General features: G+C 44.0%; 1 protein-coding gene across 2 annotated transcripts in view; it reads right to left on the minus strand.

Annotated features, from left to right (window-relative positions):
- Positions 1 to 21,366, minus strand: part of LOC126187460 (irregular chiasm C-roughest protein) — an 853,136-nt gene that overhangs the window by 284,055 nt on the left and 547,715 nt on the right. The gene's annotated exons all lie outside the window — the stretch shown is intronic.

Genomic DNA, 21,366 nt, shown 5'->3' on the forward strand with positions numbered 1-21,366 from the left:
CTTGGTTACAGCGAGGAAAATAATTTTGTAAATTCTACATTTACAGCATATCGCGTTTGTAAAAGTGTTAGAAATTTACACCTTTTGCTCTAATGCAAGTACTTTATCACTCAGTCACCTCTTTACGCGCTGCTCGAAGTTGCCCTTCCCCCTTTTTTTTATGTGACTCCACATGTTCAACATTTGTCATCCACTTGTGTAGTTTTTCCCGTCATTTGCGACGGCATGTGTCCTATGTTAAATTACTTTTCTCAGTGTCATCTACGTTGCTGCGAGGCTTTTTAAACGTCAGTACAGGGGATCGGGTGGTTCGTTAAGGAATGTTGTGACCAAGGCGGATTGATATACCTACTAAAGAGTGTCGCTCCTCTGAAGACATAAGCGGGAGGTTGTCAACTGTACAAATGTGACTTAAACACAAGATTTGAGCCTTGCACTGGTATTTATCGATACTCAAAATTAATCAGTTTTGTGAAAAACTTCTTTCGAAAATGAAATAAATTCTGTCACGTCACGTTAGTGAGAAATAATATTGTTTTGGATAGTTGTTAACATGCCTGTACCCAGGGCTGGTTTAAGGCCCAAGCGACACAGTGGCCGTTTGGGATTTCCAAGTACAAAATTAGTATATAGTGTGTATTATAGTTAATAACGAAGTATGTCACATCTGAAAGCATACGATAAGAGAATTAAAAAAAGGTTCCAGTAAACATGGGTGCGCCAAGGAACCGTGTGTGAGATAATTGTAAATGCATGGTTACGAGGTCCCACAGACTTCAACGTCAAATATTGCTCTAGTTAGTACAATTGTATTTTGGATGTAAACTTTTCGTTTAGGACCCCATATAAGTGCTCCTACCTCCCCTTGTGCAGCGTTGAGGAATGTGGTACGAGTACGATGGGACACAGCGATATTTGGTTGTTGTTATAAGACGACCTGTAATGAAGTATGTCACATCTGAAAGCATACGATAAGAGAATTAAAAAAAGGTTCCAGTAAACATGAGTGCGCCAAGGAACCGTGTGCGAGCTCGTGGTCGTGCGGTAGCGTTCTCGCTTCCCACACCCGGGTTCCAGGGTTCGATTCCTGGCGGGGTCAGGGATTTTCTCTGCCTCGTGATGACTCGGTGTTGTGTGATGTCCTTAGGTTAGTTAGGTTTAAGTAGTTCTAAGTTCTAGGGGACTGATGACCACAGATGTTAAGTCCCATAGTGCTCAGAGCCATTTGAACCATTTTAATACGTCAATGTGGTTCGAGATGGACACGTTAATTGAAATTAGATGATTCTTTTTATATTTCTGTCCCACTTTTCCCGATAGAAAGTGAAATAATTCGTAAATTATAGAATTAAAAAGTTCCACTATCAAACTAAAAAACTTACAGAAATTTTATATTTTCATTCTTTTCACACAGTTTAATAGACACTTTGCATTTATTTCTGTTAAGAGGAAGGTGGGGTAACACTTCCTTTTGAAGAAAAAACAACTGATTTCCACAATCGCTGGATTTAGATTTATTTTTAAATGTCTCAACGAGACCGCATGGAAACAAAACTAACATCGGAGGGAAAATGTTTTATTTTATGTATGGAAAAATGATCTCGGACGGTCCTGTCGGTACTCTCCCTCTTATCATCATACAAAACAAACGTAACACCACACTGTACACACCGAACACACCCACTACACTCGCCGAATACTTAAAATTAAACTCGCCCACTCTTCAAGGAAACGAGCCACCATGCCTGCATAAAAGCAAGCCCTTCTGATTAGGCCGGTGACTCTATCCCTCGGGGTCTTCCAGTCAACAATGCCTAAGCCTCGTTATTTCTCTGTACGAAACAATGCATCCCCCTTTGCCAACAAGGCGCCGTTCTGGCATATAGTGGAGGCATTTTCACGTGGGAGTTGAATGATACGTCTGACATTGTCCCTCGCTGGCGAATAACACAGTAATGCACGGTGTCATCATTTGCATCGGTATGTTCGCCTAAAGCGTTCCGCAAGCTATCAGTATACTTCTCTATTTATTTATTGTGCCAGTAGCCAGAGCGTATTATCTGCAACGCTAGAATGACCGTAAAATCACATTTCCTTGGATAGTAATAAATTTATGCATTGAAGCATCAAAGAAACTGGTATAGGCACGCATATTCAAATACAGAGATATGTAAACAGGCAGAATACGCCTCTGCGGTCATAAACGCCCATATAAGACAAGCGTCTGGCGCAGATGTTACGATTGCTCCTACTACAATGGCAGATTATCAAGATTTAACTGAGTTTGAACGTGGTGTTATAGTCGGCGCGCGAGCGATGTAGGACAGCATCTCTGAGGTAGTGATGAAGTGGGAATTTTCCCGTACGTCCACAATACGAGCGTAACGTTAATTTCAGGAATCCGGTAAAATATCAAACCTCCGTCATCGTTGCGGCCAGAAAAAGATCCTGCAAGAACGGGACCAAAGACGATTGAAGAAAAACGTTCAACGTGACAGAAGTGCAACCCTTCTACAAATTGCTGCACATTTCAGTGCTAGGCCGTCAGCAAGTGTCAGCGTGCGAATGATTCAACGAAATATCATCGATATGGTCTTTCGGAACCGAAGGACCACTCGCATACCCTTGATGACTGCACGACACAAAGCCTTACGCCTTGCCTAGGCCCGTCAATACCGACATTGGACTGTTGATGACTGGAAACATGTTACCCGGTCGGACGAGTCTCGTTTCAAATTGTATCGAGCAGATGGGGTATGGAACAACCGATTGAATACATGGACCCTGTATGTCAGCATGGGGCTGTTCAAGGTAGTGGAGTTCTGTAATGGCATGGGGCGTGGGCAGTTGGAGTGATATGGGACCCCTGATACGTCTGACAGGTGACACGTACGTAAACATCCGTCCATGTGCATTGTGTGTTCCGACGGATTTGGGCAATTCCAGATGGACTATGCGACACCCCACACATCCAAAATTGCTACAGAGTGGCTCCATGAAAACTCTTCTGAGTTTAAACACTTTCGCTGGCCACCAGACTCCCCATGCACGAACATTATTGAGCATATCTGGGATGCCTTGCAACGTACTGTTCAGAGGAGATCTCCACCCCGTAGTCCTCTTACGGATTTGTGGACATCCCTGCAGGATTCATGGTGTCAATTCCCTCCAACACTATTTCAGACATTAGTCGAGTCCATGCCACATGATGCTACGACACTTCTGCGTGCTCAACAGAACTATCCCGTGTTGCTACCAACAAGAGAAGAATAGCCACCATGATCGCCAATATCCGAACCCGATAGGCACCGAATGTAGAAGAATCTCTGTTCAGTGTGATGCCCTTACCCCACCTTACTGGGAGGGCCTGTATACCAGGTTGGTACCAATACACTTGTCGATATCGGACTCAACGTTTTGCTGCAACAATAACCATCCACGTACCGCTTCCCGTGGAGCGCATCGGTCATTGGGCCAAACAAATGGAAGTCAGAAGGTGCGAGATTCGGGCTGTGGGATGGAAGTCAGAAGGACAGTCCAATGTAGTTTCGTGAGCTCTTCTAGGGTGCACAGACTTGTGTAAGGTCTTGCGTTGTCATGCAGAAGGAGAAGTTCGTTTGCATTACTGCGGCGACGAACAAGCTGAAGTCGTTTCTTCAATTTACTGAGGGTAGTACAGTACACCTCAGTGTTGATCGTTGTATCATGAGGGACGACATCAAACAAAATAACCCGTTCAGAGTCACAAAGGCCGTTGCCAAGACTTAAGCGTCTGAGGATGCGGCTTTTTCTTCGGGGGAGAGCCATTCCACGGACTCCGTTTTGTTTTCGGTTCGAAGTGATGAAGGCATGTTTCATCGCCTGTGACGAAAACTGGCACGATCAGCGTCGTAACGCACAAGGAGCTCCTCACAGATGGACGTTCGTCGCTCTTTACGATCTTCTGTTAGGCGACGAGGAAGCTAGTGGACGCAGACGTATGAGTACCCCAAATGATGGACGAGTGTGTCAGCACTACCAATGGAGACGTCCAGTTGAGCAGCGAGGTGTTTGATTGTGATCCGTCGATCACCTCTAATGAGAATATCCGCACTTTCCAACACTCCAGGAGTCAATCGTGTGTGCGGCCGGCCGCAAACGGGAGATCACACTAGTCTGCGCGACATTGCTGCGATGACGAAAGACGCCTCGCCCAACGACTCAACGTGCTTTTGTTCACTGCCAGGTCTTCGAAAACATTCCGCAAGTGCCTATGAATATCTGCGACGCTCTGGTTTTCCGCCAAAAGAAACTCAGTAGCAGCCCTCTACTAGAAACGCACCTTCGCAAAAGACACCATTCTGAATGTTACGTATAGCGCCACCACGAATAGGAACTTCATCTACATCTACATCTACATGGATACTCTGCAAATCACATTTAACTGCCTGGCAGAAGGTTCATCGAACCACCTTCACAATTCTCTATTATTCCAATCTCGTATAGCGCGTGAAAAGAATGAACACCTATATCTTTCAGTACGAGCTCTGATTTCTCTTGTTTTATCGTGGTGATTGTTTCTCCCTTTCTAGGTCGGGGTCAACAAAATATTTTCGCATTCGGAGGAGAAAGTTGGTGATTGGAATTTCATGAGAAGATTCCGTCGCAACGAAAATCGCCTTTCTTTTAATGATTTGCAGCCCAAATCCTGCATCATTCCTGTGACACTCTCTCCCATATTTCGCGATAATACAAAACGTGCTGCCTTTCTTTGAACTTTTTCGATCTACTTAGTCTGTCCTATCTGCTAAGGATCACTCACCACGCAGCAGTATTCTAAAAGAAGACGGTCAAGCGTAGTGTAGGCAGTCTCCTTAGTAGGTCTGTTACATTTTCTAAGTGTCCTGCCAATGTAACGCAGCCTTTGCTTAGCGTACCCCACAACATTTTCTGTGTTCCTTTCAATTTACGTTGTTCGTAATTGCAATACCTAGATATTTAGTTGAATTTACGGTTTTTAGATTACACTGATTTATCGTGTAACCGAAGTTTAACGAGTTCCTTTTAGCACTCATGTGGATAACCTCACACTTTTCGTTATTTAGGGTCAACTGCCACTTTTCGCACCATTCAGATATTTTTTTCTAAAACGTTTTGCAGTTTTCTTTGATCTTCTGATGACTTTATTAGTCGATAAACGACAGCGCCATCTGGAAACAACCGAAGACGGCTGCTCAGATTGTCTCCCAAATCGTTTATATAATAAGGAACAGCAAAGGGCCCAGAACACTACCTTGGGGAACGCCTGAAATCCCTTCTGTTTTACTCGATGACTTTCCGTCAATTACTACGAACTGTGACCTCTCTGACAGGAAATCATCGGGGCTAAAGCGGGATTATTCCACGATGTCCCAAAACAAATTCCGCATTTTTCAACCGAAATTGACCAAGAAAGAAAATGTGTTGCATTACTTATCGAACGCCCCACGTAATATGGCTTATCGCAATATCTGCTTGTCACGAAGAGAGCGTTTTCCCCTCTTATTGGTTCTACTTTACGTTGGACGTTACCGAAATATAGCAGAACTTATGTTGTTTTTCTCGTGACGAAATGGTTCATCAACGTGAAATAGTAGGAAGTGACGTCACAAAACTCGTAACGCGCCATTTCAACGTTACCTAACACGTCCCGTTTGACGATGGGTTAAGTTTGACCGCTTTCTGGCTGCTGTGCGTCTGGGACTTTGCCCGACGGTCGGGCACCTCCGAAACGACAGACGAGAAGCAATGTTTCACATCGCTGTCAAATAATTTCATAATAGTTCGAGCAACATTCCACGTATGTGAAGATGTTCGTGCTACCTTCCACGATACTTGACTTCAATACTGTTGAGCACATCTAGGATAGAGTTAGCGATGTGTGCGTGCTTTGAACCCACGCATCTCTGACCTACGCGGGGCATGGATCAATAAGGCTACCCCACACCTCTGGTATTTCGTCGAGACACTGCTGTGACTTGCCGACTCCGTAACACTGTGAAAGGGGGTGCTCCAATAGCTAAGTGTGTCCATTTTACCTGTTCATGACCGTATACTGCAGCTAGTCTGAACTTTTCTTCGTGGAAAGGTCTCCTCACGGCTTACACATTTCGTGCGTCTGTACTAAAAACAGCATCTGCGTTATTTGTCAAATCGAACGTACATCGCCTACGCTGAGAGCGACGATATAAAAAGCCGTGGAGACCGGAGACGGTAAAAAATGCAAGGCAGAGAGAGAGAGAGAGAGAGAGAGAGAGAGAATGGCTGACGATGGCATCGCCCGTTATTTACATATTAGCCAGCACCGGCTGTTGGCGTAATATCTCGTCTTTTAAGGCCAGAGCCCAGCGGCACCAAACTTTCGGAATATTATCGTGCCATTAAACCACCAAGTTGGGCACTTCGTACCTCACTTACGAATATTGAATTTCTGTTAAATCGCGAATGGAATGGCTTATTAAAAGTGTATTAATAAGAACTAATATTCTAGCTTAGGGCAGCGTAAAGTGGGAGGCCATGTTAATTAAGAGACTTTGTAATTAGAAGCTAGTAAAATATTTCCCGCCCTCGAAACTCTGATGCCGCACCATTTAAATTCTTAATGTAACGACGCGGCGTCAAAGTTTCAGATTAATGTTTGGCAATTACAACGCCGCATTACCTCGAATTTTACAATAAAGCTCTCCATAGTCTGCATTCTACTTTCTGCCTAAATTGCGTTGAAATATGTTTAATTCTCAGCTGTTATATATGAGTTTGTGTGGTCATTCTCAACATTTATTTACTGCAGTGATAATTTTTCGGAAGAATCCCTTCTCCGCTGGTCCACAGTTGCGCCAGGCACGGTCCCTTTTCAAATGTACATTACTAGATGGAATACAGATTACGTGGATATAGGCAGTCTGACAAAATAGAAAGAAGGCTAGGCACACTGCAAATGAACTATACTAGCTGATTAAAAGTATGGGATATGTTCACCCTGCCTTATGACGGCTTGAACTCCGTTGAGGAGATTTTCAATGAGATGCCTGAATGTCTGCAGAGGAATGACGGTCCATTCTTCCTTAAGAGCCGAAACCAGAAACGGTAGTGATCCTGGATGCTGAGGTCCGAAGCGAAAAAAAAAAAAAGGTTCAAATGGCTCTGAGCACTATGCGACTTAACTTCTGAGGTCGTCAGTCGCCTAGAACTTAGAACTAATTAAACCTAACTAACCTAAGGACATCACACACATCCATGACCGAGGCAGGATTCGAACCTGCGACCGTAGCGGCAGCTCGGCTCCAGACTGTAGCGCCTAGAACCGCACGGCTAGGTCCGAAGCGAAGTCGAGCTTCTAACTCATCTCGAAGTGTTCCATTGAGGCCAGGTCGGGACTCCGGGTGGACCAGTCCATTTGGGGAATGTAACTGTCCACGGATGCTGATTTATGAGAGGTTTTTTTTTCTCGCTGATGCAATCTATCATGGTCTCCAGACCGTTCCTCTACTGTAGGAGCACACAGTACTGCAAAATGTGTTCATATCCTTCCGTATTTAGTGTTTCATTAAGCACAGTAATGGAATCGCACTCTAACCACGAGAAACACCCCCCATACCTACACACCTCCACCTCTGTGCTTCACTGTTGGCCCCACACATAATGGCAGGTAACTTTCTCCAAATCGCTCGTTTCCTGTCATCCACTGTCCAATGGCGTCGTTATTTACACCATCTCAATAACTGCTTAGCACTGAGTGCAGAAATGGGTGGCTCAGCAGGAGCTGCTCGACCATTCTGCCCCGTTTACTCCCTACGCAGAATGTAGTAGCTGGACTTTGGAACTCACGACTATTATTCCGATGATTACATGCGATTTTTTTCAACAACGCTTTGCAATGCCCAACGATCCCTGCTCGTCAGTGTATGAGATCTGCACTGGTCTTGGTTTAGAAATGGTTGTTCCTTCGCGATTCTACTTCACAATCACATCAACAGTAGATTTTGACAGCTTCAGAAGCGTTGAAATGTCCCTGATGGATTTGTTACTCACGTGACGTCCAACGCCTAGCGCACGCTCCATATCACTGAGGTCTCCCGCTCGGTCCATTCTGCTGCTACTTCTTCATCTACATCTACATCTACGTGATTACTCTGCTGTTCACAATAAAGCGCCTGGCAGAGGGTTCAATAAACTGCCTTCAAGCCGTCACTCTACCGTTCCACTCTCGAACGGCACGCGGGAAAGATGAGCACTTAAATTTTTCTGTGCGAGCCCTGATTTCTCTTATTTTATCGTGATTATCATTTCTCCCTATGTAGGTGGTTGCCAACAGAATGTTTTCGAAATCGGAGGAGAAAACTGGTGATTGAAATTTCATGGGATGATCCCGTCGCAACGAAAAACGCCTTTGTTCTAATGATTGCCACTCCAATTCACGTATCATGTCTGTGACGCTACCTCCCCTATTTCGCGATAATACAAAACGAGATGTCCTTCTTCGTACTTTTTCGATGTCATCCGTCAGTCCCACCTGATGCGGATCCCACACTGCACAACAATACTCCAGAATAGGGCAGACAAGCGTAGTGTAAGCAGTCTCTTTGGTAGACCTGTTGCACCTTCTAAGTGTTCTGCCAATGAATCGCAGTCTTTGGTTTGCTCTACCCACAATATTATCTGTGTGTTCGTTCCAATTTAGGTTATTTGTAATTGTAATCCCTAAGTATTTACTTGAATTTACGGTCCTCAGATTTGTGTGACTTATCGCGTAATCGAAATTTTACTAATTTCTTTTAGTACTTATGTGAATAACTTCACACTTTTCTTTATTCAGGGTCAATTGCCCCTTTTCGCACCATACAGATATCTTATCTAAATCATTTTTCAAGTCATTTTGGTAATCTGATGACTTTACAAGACGGTAAATAACAGCATCATCTGCAAACAATCTATGACGGCTACTCAGATTGTCTCCTATGTCGTTAATATAGATCAGAAACAATAGAGGGCCTATAACACTTCCTTGGGGAACGCCGGATATTACTTCTGTTTTACTCGATAACTTCCCGTCTGTTACTACGAACTGTGACCTTTCTGACAGTAAATCACGAATCCAGTGGCACAACTGAGGCGATACTCCGTAGGCATGCAGTTTGGTTAGAAGACGCTTGTGAGGAACGGTGTCGAAAGCCTTCTGGAAATCTAAAAATATAGAATCGGTTTGACACCCCCTGTCGATAGCACTTATTACTTCTTGAGTATAAAGAACTAGTTGTGTTTCACAAGAACTATATTTTCTGAATCCGTGCTGACTATATGTGAATAAATCGTTTTATTCGAGGTACTTCATGATGTTCGAATGCAGTACATGTTCCAAAACCCAACTGCAAATCGACGTTAGTGATATAGACCTGTAATTCAGCGGATAACTCCTACTTCCCGTTTTGGTTATTGGTGTGACTTGAGCAATTTTCCAGTCTTTAGGTACGGATCTTTCTGTGAGCGAGTGGTTGTATATAATTGCTAAATATGGAGCTACTGCATCTGTATACTCTGAAAGGAACCTGACTGGACCGGAAGCCTTGCCTTTATTAAGTGATTTAAGCTACTTTGTTACACCGAGGATATCTTCTTCTATGTTTCTCATCTTGGCAGTTGTTCTTGATTGTAATTCAGGAATATTTACTTCGTCTTCTTTGGTGAATCAGGTCCGGAAAACCGTGTTTAATAACTCTGTTGTAGTGGCACTGTCATCAGTGACTTCACCGTTGTTATCCACTGACAACACACTACTCCCCGCCTACTGGCGGATCTGTCTCTCGCGACGTCTTATGGTCAATTCCTCATTACATAGTTGAGTGATGATAAGCTCCTATGGGACCAAACTGCTGAGGTGATCGGCCCCTAGGCTTATACACTTACTTAAACTAACTTCTAACTTATGCTAAGGACAACACATACACCCATGCCCGAGAGAGGGTTCGAACCTGAGGGGGGGGGGGGGGGGGGAGCCGCGCGAACCGCGAACCGTGGCAAGGCGCCCCTAGACCACTCGGCTACCCTGCGCGGCTGCATAGCCGTGTCCATATACTTCTAAAAGCACAGCGTAAGTTTACTTTACTTCGGAAATGGTCGAGAGCACATCTTTCGCGTGCATTATTCGGCTGGTACGGCGCGGACAACGAGAATACTTGTCATGGCAGCGCGGAGTCGCAGCGAGCAGAGGAACCTGTTTCTCCACCCGGTCGACCCTGCGAAGGTGTCGAGCGCTCAGCTGAGGCAGGCGCGCAGTGCAGAGCTTGACACGACGCCCCGCCATTAAACCGCGGATTGTTTTTCATTATCTGCCGGCGGCAGGCTGGAAATTAAATGTCAAAAGCCGCTCGCCAGTATCTTTAATATCCCCGCCGCCTCGCTAAATACGGTGGGGAGCTAGCGCCGGGGGCGGGGGCGTTGTAATTAAAGGCAGAGCACAGCAGGTGGCGGCGAAAAGGGCTGACGTGGGGCCAGGCGTCATGTCGGAGACGACGCATACGTCGCTGCTGGCGTGTCCTGATAAATTTGTATTTTTTTATTTAAGATTGGCTGAAAATTCGGCCCTACTGATGTATGTTATCCATAGTTGCTCCGAGAGATTTCGGACAAATGTCATCATATTTCCTCCACAAGACGAAAAATGTTTCAAACATTCTGACGGACAACAGTGGCTACAGACTGTGGCCAAGACACAAAATTATAAATGCGAACCTGTAAAACTCTGGACCGCAATACTTGTTTCTTCCTGCAGATGAGCGAACCGAAGACTGTGTCTTACTGGCAACACAATTAGAAATGCTCTAACATGACTGGAACATATCGCCTCACGATCCTTCACTAGTATCAGTTCAGTTAGATTTATTTCATACCTATAGAGAGCAGCAGCAGACTTTGTTGGGTGGTGGCTGAAAGGTTGTGATGCAAGGAAACAAATTCTGGGACAACCTCTGATTGGTGCTGAGCAGCAGCAGCAAAAAATTTTGTCTGAACCTTGGTGATAGGTCTAGGAAGGTTGCCAGGACCTTTTCGCTGTATTATGAAGTTGCCATTTCTGGGCATTAATCCTTTACACGTGGTCGTAGGGATACCTTATTCCCCAAGTCAGATGTGAAGAGTATCTGTTCATCAAGGATGTCAATAAGAATCCTGTCTTTCTGTTCCCAAAGAAACGTGAGAAATTCCTTAGTACCTCAACCGTATTTCTGTCTGCCCAGTCCTATGTATTACCTCCCATAAGACACAGTGCGTATGTTATGGTTTGGGTCAAATGGCTGTGAGCACTATGGGACTTGACATCTGAGGTCATCAGTCCCCTAGAACTTAGAACTACTTAAACCTAACTAACCTAAGGGCATCACACACATCCATGCCCGAGACAGGATTCCAACCTGCGACCGTAGCAGCAGCGCGGTTCCGGACTGAAGCGCCTAGAATCGCTCGGTCACAGCGGCCGGCGAACCACAGCTCACAACTAACCATCCTGGATACTGCATTGTAACGAACAGTGCAGGACCCAGCCACCTTCGTCATCGTTATAACTCGTACGTGACACAGTCTCCCCTGCTGGGTGTGGGACAGCAACAGCTGAGGCTGCAATATGCTAGCAGAAGAACGGAAGCCTTTCCTCACTTGCCACCATGGAAGTGTTTAGAGTATGTACCTTAAGCCCTAAACGAACGTAATCTGGAGCATATAAGTACTCAGCCATTCGTATACTAAATGATCTCGTCTCAGTATCACAGCCTTTACCATGAGCCTGCAGCACCCGGACCGACATCCCAGAACGCAGTACGGGGTCCGCTGTTCGACCGCGAGACAGGTTAGCCTACCCTGAGTCACGAGGGAGCCACCCGCCATCCGCTCGCTGGAGGGAGTTCACAGCCATCTTCAGCTCAGCTGCGCCGCCACACTGTCGTCACAGTCACAGCCGAAGGCGTCGGTGACTGTGGCATTCGTGTGACACGACGCTAGGCCCCACTCTTTGCGCTGTCAGAAATACCACATTATTGTTTCACATGAGAGGCAACTGGACACCTCCACCTTTATAGAACAAGTCTGCTGTCGTCCTGTCATCTCATCTCAGTCTACACAGGCGACAATTCAAGCGTCATTCAGCATTAGGTAAAACTGAAAAAGAGGTTCCAGGAACTTATCACGGTATAAGTGTATATTTCTATTTTTATAATTATATATTTTATGATTTTGGTTTGGGTGGCTTTAAATATTGTGGGCTAACATGAGACTTTTAATTAACTTACACCGCGATAACACTCGTACGGACATCGGCTGCCCCGAAGTACGTACGATATAATATTTTTTAAACACAGCGCGCGACTCACCGCCTTCTAATAAATAGTTTGCGTGAGTGCTGCAATTTAGAAAATAAAATATGCGTATTCTTACGCAAACTCTAATTATTAATATGGGTCTCAGGGGCTAGTGGTTATTTATGTACCAAATTACACAAAGCTTAACTGAGATATTGCGGAATGTAATGGTTTTCAATATTTCTTATTCATTATTTGCAAGGCAAAACTGGAGAGAATCTCGTCTGCCGTTGGGCGGCCAAAATGAAACATACTGAACTCATTCAGTGCTGTGAATTTTGGCAAATGAAATTAATTTTAACTTCGAAATTAATGAAAGATCAAAATTGCGAAGTCTCTCGCATTTACATTTAATATTATGATATGAAATTTTAATTAAATAATACAGTCAGCGTAATGGCAGACTAAATCCTGCTAGGGGAGATGAGCTCCCTGCACTATGAAGTTCTGTAACAATTTTGTTAATTATAATTAATGGTAGTAATCATGAGAGGTGAAAATTAAGTTCAAATGGTTCAAATGGCTCTGAGCACTATGGGACTCAACATCTTGGGTCATAAGTCCCCTAGAACTTAGAACTACTTAAACCTAACTAACCTAAAGACACCACACACACCCATGCCCGAGGCAGGATTCGAACCTGCGACCGTAGCAGTCCCGCGGTTCCGGACTGCAGCGCCAGAACCGCTAGACCACCGCGGCCGGCTGAAAATTAAGTCAATAACACACAATTTCTAATAACAATTTCTATTATATTTTTCAAAAATACAGATAAAACTTACGTTACTTATCAGACAGCACTAGAATGGCGGCCTACCGCTAGACGAGACAAAACAGGAGAGATAGTTCAGTCAAAGCATTGTCTCTGATCTTCATGGCCTATGTTACACAGAGCTTATAAACAAAAAAACTATGTTTTGTTAATTACATCTATATTTGTGTTTTGATAATAATAACTTACGTTCTTTACTATTTGTTATACATCGCGCATACGTACACAGTCTTGAAATAATTTATAACTCACACGTCTCATAACAAAAACTTCCTTTCCCTTTCTCCAAATGTCCATTTATGTGACGTACCGTCACAAACTTGACACATAATTTTCATGTGACACAAGTTCTTTACTTCACATTGTCAGAGTCGTGGTAAGCGATGTTGTCTGCTACGCAACTTTTTTACCTATTTTTCTTTTTTGAGATTCCTTCTGGCAGTTCATAGTCAAACACGTTTTGCTTTAGTTGGTGCTTTATCTCTGCATCTATTTCCTTTCGACACTGAAGTGTGCAACTATTGACTTTGAACGTCTATATTTGTCGAATTATTGGTTGCACTGTCGTAACCTGCTAATACGACTGTTTGCAGCCTCACTAACTGCAGCTTACAAGTTATGCGAGAAATGCATTCGTGCTTCAGCCTCTACCGCTCGGAGGTCGTTCACAACTCAGACCCGACCATTACCGTTGTACCTTCTCCCACCAGCGGCGTTTGCACGGGTACGGACAAAGAAGCTTCGTGTTCTCCCTACATTGCCCCAGACGCTGCTCGGTTGTTAACGGCAGCCTAGTGCGCCTGCTGCTGTATTCGTCAGTGCTGCGTTTCTAATGGCCATCAATAGCGGGCCGCATCCGCACCTGAGCGGAGGAGCAGCCGGCAGCCGGCAGGTTGCAGCAAGCGCCGCTGTCCCCAGGGCCCGGGTCGGCCTTTTAGCCGTGCTCGCGAGTTGAGCTGTAATCCCGCCTAAGCCCCACACTCGGCGCGTCTGTGCTTCGCGCCGGCGAGCACAACTTCTGCTCCGACTAAAGACGCGCCTGTCCCACCTGTGTTAAACCTCGCAGCATCCAGTAAGCACAAAAGCGCGCACATTAGCTGCTACGAATTCGGAATGGAGGTGAAACGCACTAGTCATAAAAATAAAGTTTACGGTTTCAGAGGCAAAATGAGTAAGTCTTTCTTTTCTACAGTGAGTAAGTCGTTCTTTTCTGTTTAATTAATAGAATCGTGTTACACAGTTCATGCAGTTTTCACGATCCATGCTCTTCTGAGGGGGGAAAATAATTACTGGTGTTCCACAGGGTTCAATATTGCTACCTCTTTTTTTATTACTGCACAGAAATGAGCTATCTTACTCAGCTAGAGTAGACATAGTCCCTCTTGTTGATTGTGCAAGCATACTCATCAAGCAAAATACAGACGTAACATTACTATGAACAATACATGAAATATTCGTGTAACTTTTTGACTGGCCCTTTGAAAATGGCGTGTTACTAAATACAGAAAGAAACAAATAAAGTTCATACAATTGTATGCAAGGCACAGCGTATCACCTCAATACCAGCACAGTATAGGTGAGAGGAATATGTAAAACTGAACGTTTAAAAGCAGTAAGTGTGCACATCGGTCAGCAACCGTCACTTACTACAGATTTTCTCCTAACCTTCACATTAAGCAACATTCGTTCTGTATGTCTTTGGTAATTTTGGCAATGAAAGCGCCAGGAAGTTGACTTCTATTTATTGATGTCGAAGCATCAATAACAAATAACTACGGGTGTTCCATAGTGTTCAATCAGACGCTCCTGACCCCCACCCCCGTGAACCACTCAGCATCCACGAAGCACGAAGACCACCGATGCGCGCACCAACAGCTGCAAATTCAGAATCGACTTCAGTGGGCTAGTTGACATAAATGTAAAATTTATGATTTTCGAAGTACAATGAGTACATCTTTCACTTCGTATTGAACTAATAGGAAACTAAGGATCGTGTTAGATAGGTCATGGAGTTTCATGATGTATCTTTTTGTCAATGGGGACAAATTACTACTACTGGTGTATTCCAAGAAGTTCAATATTGGTAGTAGTTATTCTTATACAAGCAAATTATCTTCCATCTTACATTGGCAAAGCAGACATGATGCTTGTTTCTGTTGATGATGGAAGCATCGGAATCAAGCCCAATAGAGATCCAAAAACAGAAGGAACAATAAATATTCAGACTAATAATTGATTGTGTCTTTGTAAATAGTATATCACCTATCTCAGGAGAGGAAAAACATGTTTATTTAATTGTATACAATGCACAATTTATCATCATTAATAGCAATAGCGCGAAGTGGAAAGCGATATGTAAAACTGAACGTTCAGAGTTCTTGGATGTGCATACACATCAGAAAGTTAACTAGCAATCAGAATCGATTTTCTCGGGATTTTTTGAGAGTTGCATCTAACTGCTTTTGGAGACTGATATTTGAATTCTGAACTTCACGTACCGTAAGTCGGGTACACGTTGACAGCCGTGGGTACTTTGACCACTCATACACCAAAAGTTTTACAGCTCTCAGTTGGCTGTTGAATATGCTCTGTTTGGTGGCGTAAAGTTCCATCGATATACGCTAGATGACACCATGTAGTGACGATTTTCTTGCGTGATAAATGGGGAACCTGTTGTGACTTACAACGGTATGCGAAAAGCTGTGTTAAATATAGGTTGTGCAAGATCCACCAATATCATATAACTGCAATGCCATCGATGTTCTCAATTATATCACGTATATTACTGGATTAATTTTTAAAACAGGCTACTCATTAGTTTTTTATTCACACGTTTGTATTTGCCAATAGATTACAGTTTCTGAGGTTATATGCATTATTTCTTTGTTTCGGGATTGTTTTGACCACTGGTCATTGTTAACCCAGGATTACAGATATGCAATTTATCGAACAGTGTTGACGCCAATGAGAGAGAGGAACTAAGGAGTACAAACATGAACCATTGGTATACAGGGTAAAGGCGCATTTGTAATTGTTGATGTGCCTAAAACTAAGAAAAACAAATGTCAGCCATATATTGCTCAAACTGCAAACTTTTGTGGTTCAAGCAATGATTCAGACATAACATATAATATGAAATATCTCCGGAAACAAGGAACGAAGTTTATTTGGGCAAAAGTGCCAGATATTTACTCGATGAACGAAGAATAGATAACCTAAGTTGTAACTGCACCGGATGTTCGGAAACAAAGATTTAGGTTTAAGATGGATGAACTGAAGGTAAATTTGGAGGTATGTGTGTGGTACCTCATCTTAGAACCTTTCATTATATTTATAATTTTGATGATGGAACACACTGATTTACGTACCGTACTTGATTTTCTCTTCTATGGCGCTTAATACAGAACTTAAGAAAACATTAGATTATTGTATTTATTTCTGGGTAGTCGATGATTCATAGCGTTTTTGAAATATTGACTACAAACGGAAAGGTAATTGACAGTTGTGGTGGAAGTATAGACTGGACAAAGTATCCTCAAATCAATGCTTTGACTATCTACAATTTTTTCTATTACTTCCTCTGCGGTTTAGAACATACACTGTACAAATTAGTATATAATCCTTTCATACAATCCCCTATGTTCACTAACATAAATATCACAGAAATTAAAAACCAGTCATGATAATAACATTTTAATCTGAAGATCGGCCAAAGTAGGTCCGGTTAACGATACCCTAAATATAAAAAGACTACAAAAATCCAATTGCTGTGTGGTCTCCTTGTTGACAGCAAGCAGTAATGGGAAAAACCAACCGCTTAAAACCGATACCGATGTTTTAATTGTGAATAAACGACATTTGTTTGCTCTCGGTTATAAAAGGTGTTTTTATTTTTTGTTGCATAAAACAGGTTAAAAAATCAAAATATCGATTACTTATAGCAACAATGATAAAATTTTTCGTTTTTGAATATACCTTTTTTAAAGATCGAGTATTTTTTATTCGTAAGATTGGCATTACGTTGAAATATTGCCTCACTACATAAAATGGAAAAAGGGATCAGTGCTATTTTAATAATAATGCCGACAGAAACAAGCAAGGAAGACATAGCATAAGAATTGATACAGCACTGCTGAGATAATAATACACTTGTTACCAAGAGGTGTGGCCTACTAGTTGGTAGGCGTGTGCATGGAGTGTGCGAGACTCACCGCATCTCGTCTATTTGGTAGTTCCTCAACGACGTCGTCGGACATCAGTTGTATTACAGACTGGCATCAGCCCCAGTCTTGATGAAAGTGCCGTATCAGCGAAATACAATGGTCCATTTGCTTTAAAAGATTATACATATTATAAGGAGAAAACTTAAAACTTAACAGATCATTTATACACTGAAGAGCCAAAGAAACTGGGACACCTGCCTAATATCGAGTAGGGCCGCCGCGAGCACGCAGAAGCGCGCAACACGACGTGGCGTGGGCTCGACTAATGTCTGAAGTAGTGCTGGAGGAAACTGACACCATGAATCCTACAGGACTCTCCATAAATCCTTAGATTACCAGGGGGTGGTGATCTCTTCTGAACAACACATTGCAAGGTATCCAAGATATGCTCAACAATTTTCATGTCTGGGGAGTTTGGTGGCCAGTGGAAGTGTTTAAATTCAAAAGAGTGTCCTGGAGCCACCTTGTATCAATTCTGGACGTGTGGGGTGTCGCATTGTGTTGCTGGAATTGCCCAAGTCCGTCGGAATGCATAAGGGACACGAATGGATGCAGGTGATCAGACAGGCCGCTTACGTCAGAGTCGTATCTAGACGTGTCCACATCACTCCAACTGCACAAGCCACAAGCCATTACGGAGCCTCCACCAGCTTGAACTGTACCCTGTTGACATGCAGTGTCCATGGATTTATGAGGTTGTCTCCATACCTGTACACGTCGATCCGCTCGATACAATTTGAACGAATGGGCCTTCGGCTCCGAAAGCCCATATCGATGATGTTTCGTTGAGTGGTTCGCACGCTGACACTTCTTGATGGCCAAGCATTGAAATCTGCAGCAATTTGTGGATGGGTTGCACGTCTTTCACGTTGAACTATTATCTTCAGTCGCCTTGGTCCTGATGTTGTAGGATCTTTTTCCGGCCGCAGCGTTGTCTGGTATTTGATGTTTTACCGAATTCCTGAAATACACGGTACACTCGTGAAATGGTCGTACGGGAAAATCCCCACACCACCGCTACCACGGAGATGCTGTGTCCCATCGCCCTTGCGGCGACAATAACACCACGTTCAGACTCACTTAAATCTTGATAACCGACCATTGTAGCAGGAGTAACCGATCTAACAACTGCGCCAGAAACTTGTAGTCTGATATAGGCATTGCCGACCGCAGCTTCGTATGTTGCCTATTTACATGTCTATTTGAATCCGCATTCTTACACCAGTTTCTCTGGCGCTTCAGTATAGTTCTTGAACCCCACTTTACACTCTTTAGCAATGACTATTTGTAATGTTCAATTAATGATATGATCCACGATTTCAAAATCATTTTTGAGCAGTTTTAAAAAATTAGATTCAGTATGAGAATAATGATGATTTATGGAGTAGCGACCCACTTATCACTTTTCGAGAAAAGCAGCCGACTTTTGGCGGACTAAGTTTCCTTAAATTTGCCTATTGAATTTACCCTACTGCCCATTAAAATTGCTACACCAAGAAGAAATGCAGATGATAAACAGATATTCATTGGACAAATATATTATACTAGAACTGACATGTCATTACATTTTCACGGAATTTGGGTGCATAGATCCTGAGAAATCAGTACTCAGAACAACCACCTATGGCCGTAATAACGGTCTTGATACGCCTGGCCATTGAGTCAAACAGAGCTTGGATGGCGTGTACAGGTACATCTGCCCATGCAGCTTGAACACATTACCACAGTTCATCGAGAGTAGTGACTGGCGTATTGTGACCAGCCAGTTGCTCGGCCACCATTGACCAGCCCTTTTCAGTTGGTGAGAGATCTGGAGAATGTGCTGGCCAGGGCAGCAGTCGAACATTTTCTGTATCGAGAAAGGCCCGTACAGGACCTGCAACATGCGGTCGTGCATTATCCTGCTGAAATGTAGGGTTTCGCAGGGATCGAATGAGGGGTAGAGCCACGGGTCGTAACACATCTGAAATGTAACGTTCACTGTTCAAAGTGCCGTCAATGCGAACAAGAGGTGACCGAGACGTGTAACCAACGGCACCCCATACCATCACGCCGGATGATACGCCAGTATGGCGATAACGAATACACGCTTCCAACGTGCGTTCATCGCGATGTCGCGAAACACGGATGCGACCGTTATGATGCTGTAAACAGAACCTGGATTCATCCGAAAAAATGACGTTTTGCCATTCGTGCACCCAGGTTTGTCGTTGAGTACACCATCGCAGGCGCTCCTGTGTGTGATGCAGTGTCAAGGGTAACCGCGGCCATAGACTCCGAGCTGACAGTCCATGCTGCTGCAAACGTCGTCGAACTGTTCGTGCACATGGTTGTTGTCTTGCAAACGTCCCCATCTGTTGACTCAGGGATCGAGACGTGGCTGCACGATCCGTTACAGCCATACGGGTAAGATGCCAGTCATCTCGACTGCTAGTGATGCGAGGCCGTTGGGATCCAGCACGCCGTTCCGTTTTACGCTCCTGAACCTACCGGTTCCATATTCTGCTAACAGTCATTGGATCTCGACCAACGCGAGCAGCAATGTCGGGATACGATAAACCGCAATCGCGATAGGCTACAATCCGACCTTTATCAAAATCGGATACGTGATGGTACGCATTTCTCTTCCTTACACGAGGCATCACAACAACGTTTCACAAGGCAACGCCGGTCCAACTGCTGTGTATGAGAAATCAGTTGGAAACGTTCCTCAAGTCAGCACGTTGTAGGTGTCGCCACCGGCGCTAACCTTGTGTGAATGCTCTGAAGAGCTAATCATTTGCATATCACAGCATCTTCTTCCTGTCAATTAAATTTCGCGTCTGTAGCACGTCATCTTCGTGGTGTAGCAATTTTAATGGCCAGTAGTGTAATATTTTGAAGCTACGTATCTTAAAATTGAGGGAGTCAAAATATTTCAATCTTTGTTCGATTTCTACGTTTAATAAAGAGAACAACAGGAATGAAAAGACGAAAATGACTTATTTCAGAAACGGGTTATTTTGAGAAGTTTTAATAATCCTGTTTAATGACGTTGAAAACACCAGTGTAACCGAAAACCTGTTGTTTAAGCGATAACCGCCATCCATAATAGTAAGCGGTGTACCTGCCAAGCGTGGCCTTTCTCACGACAATACACAGTGCAGGATCGGATGGATGGGCTCAGGACAGTGACAGCTTAGCAATACGTATCGCACGGTGAGCGCGCAGTCTCGCCGCGTTGCAGACTGTCGCCGCCTGGTTGAGATGCTAATTAATTCATTTATTCATTGGGGCAGGTGGGCGGCGCGGCGGGATAAAGAGCGCGCTGGCTGTGCCGGCGCCCGTCGCCGGCTAATTCGGGCGATTGTGCCGGCCACGGCCGCGAGGCATTGTGGGTCTGGTCTGATCCCGGCGCCGCTCCTCGGCGCTAATGGGCGGAAGCTGACGCGCTCCGGCCGCAGCTAGGGGCCTGCTGACGCCTGCGGGTAGGTTCCACACTGGCCGGGCAGTTCGCCCGTATGACGCCGGGTTCCCTAAGGCTGCGGTTGCAGGGCTCGAGAAATTATTTACGGTCATTATTTTATCTTTCTGTTGCAATATACACAGAGAAAAATGTACACTTTTTTCTTACAAAGGAAGGCCACGACGTTCAGATCGCAGATTTGCTTCAAACTTTGTACACCTTTAGTAGGCCATTAAAACAACATAATGTGCGAGTAGTAAGGTGCGCTACACTGGCAATTCCGAGAATATCACAAGAGAAGTTTTACGCGTCTATTATGTCGCTTATGTATCTGTGCGTAGGTGCCGGATATTAGCGTCCGCGGTGGTCGAGGATTACCGTTCGAACATCGTAACACGAACGTGTATGAGGCGACAGCTCGACACCCGCTCGAACTTCATTATCAAATTACTTTTTTCATCACTGGTCATATTATTTAATTCATGTCACATTTGAGAGGTAACTTAATTTGCATGACGTTTCAGTGAATTTCATGTTATTTGTTGCGAGTCTTCCAAATGTTTC

This window comes from Schistocerca cancellata, chromosome 5, assembly GCF_023864275.1.
Source record: "Schistocerca cancellata isolate TAMUIC-IGC-003103 chromosome 5, iqSchCanc2.1, whole genome shotgun sequence".
NCBI lineage: Eukaryota > Metazoa > Arthropoda > Insecta > Orthoptera > Acrididae > Schistocerca > Schistocerca cancellata.